Source organism: Anneissia japonica, unplaced genomic scaffold (assembly GCF_011630105.1).
Source record: "Anneissia japonica isolate Jap-2015-1 unplaced genomic scaffold, ASM1163010v1 scaffold287754_len4335492_cov202, whole genome shotgun sequence".
Classification (NCBI taxonomy): Eukaryota; Metazoa; Echinodermata; class Crinoidea; order Comatulida; family Comatulidae; genus Anneissia; species Anneissia japonica.
Window position 1 is genome coordinate 813922 of NW_022705543.1, and position 8460 is coordinate 822381.

General features: G+C 34.8%; 1 long non-coding RNA gene across 1 annotated transcript in view; it reads right to left on the minus strand.

Annotated features, from left to right (window-relative positions):
- The window catches only part of LOC117105720, a 6154-nt gene extending 4776 nt beyond the window's left edge, over positions 1-1378 (minus strand). The window contains exon 1 of the long non-coding RNA XR_004444938.1: positions 10-1378. This is a non-coding gene — a long non-coding RNA (uncharacterized LOC117105720). The remainder of the gene's footprint in view (positions 1-9) is intronic.
- Between the last annotated feature and the right edge of the window lie 7082 nt (positions 1379-8460).

Genomic DNA, 8460 nt, shown 5'->3' on the forward strand with positions numbered 1-8460 from the left:
TGTCAGCACCTTGTAAAAAATGTACATACAATGTAGTTTTATCCAAAGAATACCTCTAAGTTTCTCTGTAGGCCTGTTGATCTGTTAACACGGTGATATTCCCATTGGCCAGTGCTGTCCATAGTGTACCGTATGTAATGTACCTCGTATGGTATGTGTGGTTTGATATAGGCCTACTTTATCATTGGAACACAAGTTAAATTCAGATATAGTAAGATTCGAGATTCAAGATTATTAAATGCTACTTGAGCCATCGAGGGAAATTCCGCAATCACAAATTCACAATCACATAATATAACAATCAAAATAACAAAATAGAAACGCCATCTTCTTAAGCAAGTTAAATTAGTAAACTTGAAATTAAGAGCTGACATAATGTCTGAAGGAGTTATATTAGCGGGCCAGGTTGTAAGCGAGACTAAGGGCATATGGCAAGAATATAGTACATATGTGAACTTAACTTGTGTTCCAATGCTTATTCTGTTTTTGTTAGTTTTCTTTATTAGTTTTCATTGTTAGATACGGTATTTCATAATTCTGTTCCTTTTTATGTAAAGCGCATAAAAAATGTATTATGTGCTGTATAAGACTATCCACTGTAGTATTATTATTATTATTATTATTATTATTATTATTATTATTATTATTATTATTATTGTTATTATTATTATTATTATTATTAATTGTTGTTATTATTATTATTATTATTGTTAGGCCTATTTGGTATTATTATTATCTTTAAGAATCTTAATATACTGTACCAACTTGTAGACCAAATGAATTTATCTGTTAGCATACCGTATATATAGACGAAGACATTAGGTAACACATTCAACATTTTATTTTGCACTACAAACTAGCATCTGATCATTGAGTTTGTGCCCTCATAGAACAGCCTGTAGTGCAAATAAAATGCTTGCAACCTAGTGTGTCTTTGATTACTTAATTGATATAAATGAAGTATATATTTTTACTGTATTGTTTAACTGGCTCCATCTCTTGCTATATGTGTACATAAAGATGCTTAATAGATCCACTGAGTTGTTCACGACCAATCTAGTGCCTATATAACCTATCTCAGAAGCTCTACATTTCCAGGAATAGAAGAAATGATGTCGTCAACATGCGAGACTGCTTTAGTAAAATCATATTGCGGAACGCGTTATTGCATACGATTGCGTCAATATTATCGAAATGCGACGCATTATAATTTTAGAGGCTTACCATAAATACTGAAAAATCTTCGGGCCTACAATACTTGTTTGTAGCGTTCCAAATGTTTACACGGATGCACGTTACTTCCAATAATGTAAATAATATCCTGTCTTTGTTATCTTCTAATAAAAGGGAACAATATGATACGTTTTGTTGTGTAATTTGTGTTCACCTTGCATTATGTGTATTTTAGTCGAGAATTTTTTCCATCGAAGCCTTTCTTTGTTTATCAATTTAGTGCTAAAGAAATGATTTTGAAATATAGCCCATACTTTGATGTTTAATATAGCTTCTATCGATCGATACACCACATTAGGTTTATGTAGATGTCAAAAATGAGTGACGTACGTTAATTAGCGTTCACAGAGGATGCAGGTACCATTTGGTTGAAGACTAAATCTAGCAGCCATGATATTTAAATATCATGAATAATCAATTACCAGTCCAGAAAAAATCCCAAGGCATTAGAGCCGGCTTACGAACTAGCAGGACAAGAAAATGGTGATGTTTTAAAGTGACTTGTATTATGTAATTTGTGTATTTTAAGAGAGTATTGAAGCAGGGGAAGTGCATGGTAAGAGATTATGTAATTGCATTATCTCGATCAGCGTGTAAGGCCTAGGTCCTTGGTTCTTAATGGTTGGCCCGCTAGGCAATTTCATTTGGCGCTTGAAGAAAAACAAAATAATGAAAACAAATATTTAAAACATGAATATATTTCGATAAATACATTTTCAAATAAGTAAAGTCAAAAATGCAATCTGAGTGGTTTGAAAATGAGCAAGATGATACAGTATACGAGGCCATAATAGCGCCAAAATTGAAATGGTAGGCCTACTGTACCTTTCGTGGTCCTATTCTTCACTGTGTGCTTCAAACAAGCCATAAGCACACTATGACTTAGAGTGTTACCCCACTCAAATCTAAAATTGAACCCTGTAAACAGAACTCCTAAGATTGGTATTCTTATTAGCTCTACTACATTTAACAGCAGGCCCGGAGAGGAAGTAAAAGGTTTATCAAAGGCATGTTTAAGGATTGCAGAGTCCCGATGCGTGATTTGAGACTCATGGTAGAAGAAGTTCATTGTTAAATCATTGAGGTAAACACAACAAATTTAGTTTATTTTGCAATACGTCTACGGTATAATAGTAATAATAATAATAATAATAATAATAATAATAATAATAATAATAATAATAATAATAATAATAATAATAATAATAATAATAATAATAATAATCAGTATTTATACAGCGCCTAATATTGATATCTAGGCGCTGGGGTATGGGCTTTATGGCCGATAACATTCGTATTAAGTCTATACTTATTTTACATGATAATAAACAGCTAGTGAACCAATGGACAGTGCTTATAAAAATACATTTCGATTGTCCTACAAATAATTCATGTTATAAAGGCCGCTAAGTTTTGTCTAGTGTTCTGTTGGTGTATCAAGACAGCGCTCATGAAACTACATTTCGCTAGTCCTACATGCGTACTGTGTTCTTGCGGAAAACTTCGTATTTTGACTGACGACTGTTAAACTGATGACAGGTCCACACAGAAATTTCCCGCTACCCAGTTGGGTCAAGACCGCTCGTGTAGGCCTACGGTACAAAAAGTAGCCCCATATAATTTTAAATTGCAAATAGACCTATCTTAGCGGAAAGAGTTCCACCCAGATGTATAACGATTGCTTTAACTCGGCTGAGATTATCTTTTGGCCCGTCATATATCAACTCTAAAAATAATTTGGCGCTTTTTCGAAGAAATTAATTAAGAAGGTCATACTAATTACATAATTTGGCCCTTCGAAGAAATTAATTAGGCTACCTTCAACAACCGTCAGCAAACGTCGTTGACGGTAATTAGTATGCGTGTACATTAATACTAATTACCGTCAACAAGCGTTGGCAATTATAGTATTAATGACCGTTACATTAGTATTGCTGTACACACATGCTAATCACCGTCATTTGGGTATCATTTTGTGTATATCATTATATCAATATCATTATTAACCTATTTGCCTATTATGTAGGCCATATATGTGCATATAATAATAATAATAATAATAATAATAATTATTATTATTATTATTATTATCATGTGACTCTCAGAAAATTCCCCCCTCCCCGGTTTTCCGCCAAAAAATCACAATTCGACGGCGACAAAAGAAATGTATGTATTTTCTACATAAGCCTTAGTAGACTATCTACATGTAAAATCGATTAAATAAGCCTCTGAATCTCCTAAATTGTCATATATTTAGGGGGGCTCCGTCCCTTGAACCACTTTCGAAACATTTCAATCGACACCCGACCACGCTCACTTTGCTCTCATTGGAGACCCCAAAAAATTGTACCTTGACGCCCCACCCCCCACCCCCCCCCGGATTTCAGACGCTGCGGACGTCGCCACTGATTTATTATTATTATTATTATTATTATTATTATTATTATTATTATTATTATTATTATTATTATTATTATTATTATTATTATTATTATTATTATATTATTATTATTATTATTATTTATCATTAATATTAGTATCATTATAAATATTATTATTAATCTATTTGCCTATTCCCTGTGTATATCACTGGACGCTAATTGATGACGGTTGTTGACTTTAATTAGTATGACCGAATTAAGAACCAGGGGCCTAGGTTATGGGGTGTAATTTGTTGTCAATACATGTTCGCTGGAGTCTGTGATATCTCATGGACTCTAGTAAATTTTGAATTTCATTTTTATTATTAAATGTAATATGACGAAGCAATTTCTTGTACTGTATTTTTGCTGTATCAAGACCAAAAAGGTATGTACAGTGTCTCTTATTGTCTAAGTGTGACGTTGAGGGGGACATTGATTGTTAAAAATACTCCTGAAAGTTGGTAATGGACACCTTGTGTAGACTAAACATGGAGTCAAGAGTCAGACACCATTTTCAGAATAAATGTTACTGTATCAATAATATATGTAGTTTAGTTAGTTGTCATTTTTTTGGTTTCTTTATTTTTTATTTATTTTTCTTTTTACATTCTCTATGTTTAAGCTCGATTTAGTGTTAAATAGGCCTACATGTTAAAATGTAAATACAGATAAATAGATAAGTAAATAAGAACATGACAAGAAAGCATTGCATTAAAAGTGTAATATAATATAGTATATAATCTATAAGATAATAGAATCGACTTGCAAGTACAATATGATTCTACTTTCAGCTTGTATTAAGGACTACCTCAAAGTGTCATGTATCACTCACTGTTGTGTATTGGCAGCTTGTACTAAACTTGATATAGGCCTATATTTCAGAGTACGAACGTGTACCGCCCTCTGTACGTTTTGATTGCCTACATTAGTTGAAAGTGCTAATATAATATTAAATACCGAGTATCCCGGATGTTGCGTTGTATCCATCATGAAATCAAGGAGAAAATCTTGTTCGCATATTGTCGACAACTTGAGATGCAGATGATGCACAACCTCTCTTCAGTGCGAAAGTTCTTCTGTCATGCGTCAGACATTTGAAATCGAAAATGAATATTTGATCGCAAATTACTGATGGATTTGCTCTATAAAGCGGGTTATTCAATATACGTTCGCGGATATGGAATAGGAAAATCAGATTGATAATTTTTCGTCGAAAAAACGATTTATTTCAACTTGTTACTTAGTTGTTGAATACGTAGCACGTACATGATTATTAGCATTCGTTAGTAACACACTGAAAAAGATGGCGTCATCAGATACAGTACCAAATTCATCAGAGATCTATATTAGTAAGACTACTTTGAACGGCAACACTGACGATCATTCCCGAAATTCAGCGGTGGTCACAGCTGCGGCGCACTGGAAAAATAACCGTCTGCAGAGTATCTCTCTCCCGCCAGACACTAGTCTGCTACAAAATGAAGTCCTCAAGGAAGAGTCCACTTCTGAACCGTCTGATTACCAAGGATCTAGAAGGAACTCTAAAGCGTCTTTGATCAGAGGAACTTTTCCGCCGGGTGCCGTCGATACCGATGCCCCCGCTCAAAATGTCCAAAAGACGTCGGGGACATCCGAGATTCTTAAGTACCAGATGCAAGCGGTTAACATGATCGGGCAGGCGATGTCCCCGCAGACTGGGGAGCATGTAGATAACATAAAAACACAAAACAGTGATTCCCTCCTCTTCACCATTCCGTATATGGATGTAAAACTCGCTTATATTTGCCTTCTATTGAACATCGTATTTCCAGGATCAGGTAAGGTTATAGTTAACAATTGTGTGAAAACAAATTAAAAATTTAAGATTGTAATTGTTGTAGTCCAGTAAAATTTAGGGAAATTTTCAAAAGTAGCATGCGACATACAAGTTGACCAGACCTGTGTACATTTCGAGAGCATAGCTGCGCAACCCTACCGTTTATTATCAATACTTTTACAGATATAAATTGAAGACTGCATACGAATTATTAAACCAATGATATCTAAAACTGATATTTACTCCAAGCCGTAAATATCTTATCAAACTAAGCGTCAATATTATTTTAATATAGGCCACTAGTATATCAGATAATCGAAAAACATCTAAACATTAAGATTTGTATTTAAAAACAGCCGGTAGACGACATGGGTTCTCCCATGAACAGAAAAATCCAAAAACGTGTGAAGTTCGATCCACGTGACTATCATCAGGTGATTTTGATATATCGGTGTGATATGACATCACCATGACCATATACCTTATGGGCAAATCAGAGATATTACATAAAATTTGATATTGTGGACCCCAATATTAGGCCTACACCCGACGATACGTCTGTGACAACAGAGCCATATCTATGATTGCCGATGGGGTTAAGTTACGGGTTGTACAATAGAACTGGGCTCTGGGCAGCGGTGGAGCTAGAAATTTTGGTCCGAAGTGTCCGACAGAGGAGTCCGAACCAAGGCGACGACAAAGCTTCGGTCGTCGGCCCGGAATAAAAAAAAATCCCTGTTAGGGTTCATGGAGAGAGTTTTTTAATGGCTTAATTTGGTCCTAAATGTGCTTTTAGACCACAACATTAGGGATTGGCAATCAAAATAGCGCTATTTTGATAAGCAAATTATTTTTTTTAAATTTTTGATCCGACAATCTATATAGTCGCTCGTCGGACGATAAGGGGTCCAGGCCTGTCCGACGGATGGGGACATTCCCCCTCCCCTCCCCTGCTGGCGTCACCACTGCCATGGGGAGGTCACCAGAAGAATCCAGAGTCAAGGGACAAGACCAGTTGAATCGTGGGCTTTATTTTATCTTGTTCGTACTCTGTGAAAATTATACTGTATGACTCTATTCTATTTTCATTGATTTTGATGATCTGAAAAAGTAATAAATTACTGGAAACGTACTTGAGAGCCCCTCCCCCACCTTCCCGGACACGTCGGGCCCGTTGCAAGAGGAGTTGATTAATACAAATATAGGGATATCACTATGATTGAACTAGGTTTGCCTTTAATCTGCATATTGTATCCATTTTTGGGTTGTTATTTTTCTACTTACATCAGATATGAATACCTAAGAAAATATAATCATCATCAATGATGACATAATTTATGTCGAAATATTGAATCCCAACACGATGGCGTGTATTTCAATACTTGGAGTATGTATTATACTTTCTTATCTGAGATTAGTCAGTGGACCTTTTGGTATATGAATACCTGATATACATATTCTACCTACATGACCTCCCAATATTGCCATTATATTGTTCACCGACATTTAGATATAATGATTTGCATAAGATTGGCGACATTGTCTCGTTGCCAAGCCGAAGAACCTAGTTAATAAGTATGCTTCAGTTTCATATTAATGGTTATTATTATCAAGCGTGGTTGCTATGGTAGAACGTTATTTCAGGTCCAACCTCCAACTGTGGTTGGTTTGTATTTGATGTAGTATTCGGTTAGTACTCTGTTTCTCAATAATTTAAGCTTATTAATGATAAGTACCAAAACCCGACTTGGAAGGCTTTTTATTGCTCAAACGAAGATGCAACGGTTTAGCATCCTATGGCTGTGGTATCCTCACGAGGTCGCATATATTCTAATAATGAAATAATGATTATATAATAGTGATTTTTATAATAATAATTAAAATAATAAACGATGTTAATAATGATTTAATATTAATAATATAAAGGTCTACATGCATATATTTATTAATCTCTTTTATTTATTTATAATTGGAAAGTAGCAACAAGTGTTATTAATATTATATATATATATATATATATATATATATATATATATATATTGTCAGGGTGATAATACTACAGTATATATGATAATGGTGATGGCGATGATGATTATACGATTATACTTAGGATGATGATGATGGTAAATATAATGAATATGATGATGATGATGATATTGATGACGATTATGATGGTGAGGATGAAGGTGAGGATGATGATGATTTTTATGGTGATGATGGTGGTCAAGATAATGATGATGATAACAATAATAAAGATGATAATTTTTTTCAGTCATAACATTACATACTTTATAACATATTGCTATCGACTGCTTCTGTTCTGTACGCTTCTCATCAAGAAACATTTAAATCAAACTAAGCCGTTTAGTGTTTTCTTCCACCAACAATTTGCCACATTAACTGCCGGCTCATGATATAGAATTACTCATTCTTCATTTTCACAATTTACATTGAAGTAGACAGACCTGATATGTAAACACAAGCGTATATTCATGCTGATGATGAAAATGAAATTGCTTCCCATTGTGTAGGCCTAGACTGATTCATTCCTGCCAGGGGTGGCGCCAGTGGAAGGGGCCCATGGCTGCCTAACCCCCGGCCCCACCCCGATCCGGTCAGAGAGAGACACACTTCGTAGGGCTGAAGAGAAAATTATGTATCTTGTACATATTAATATAGACTCTAACATCGACTGAATAAACAGCAACTCCGGACCACGCCCATTTGCGTTCTCGTCGGGGAGTCGGCTGATGGTTATTACTGTAACACCATTGACTATACTTTATTCACTGTCGAATGTGATTCTGATAATGCTTCGTGTTCCAATAATTTACACAGTGCAGCTATTCGATAAATGCTAAAATTCTTTGAATTTTGTAAACATAATATCTTTATGATAATGACGTTTCAATAAAACTGGAATCAATAGGTGTATTTCTGATATGCTCCTGTCTTTTTACGTGCACCAAGTGTGTGTGTGTGTGTATA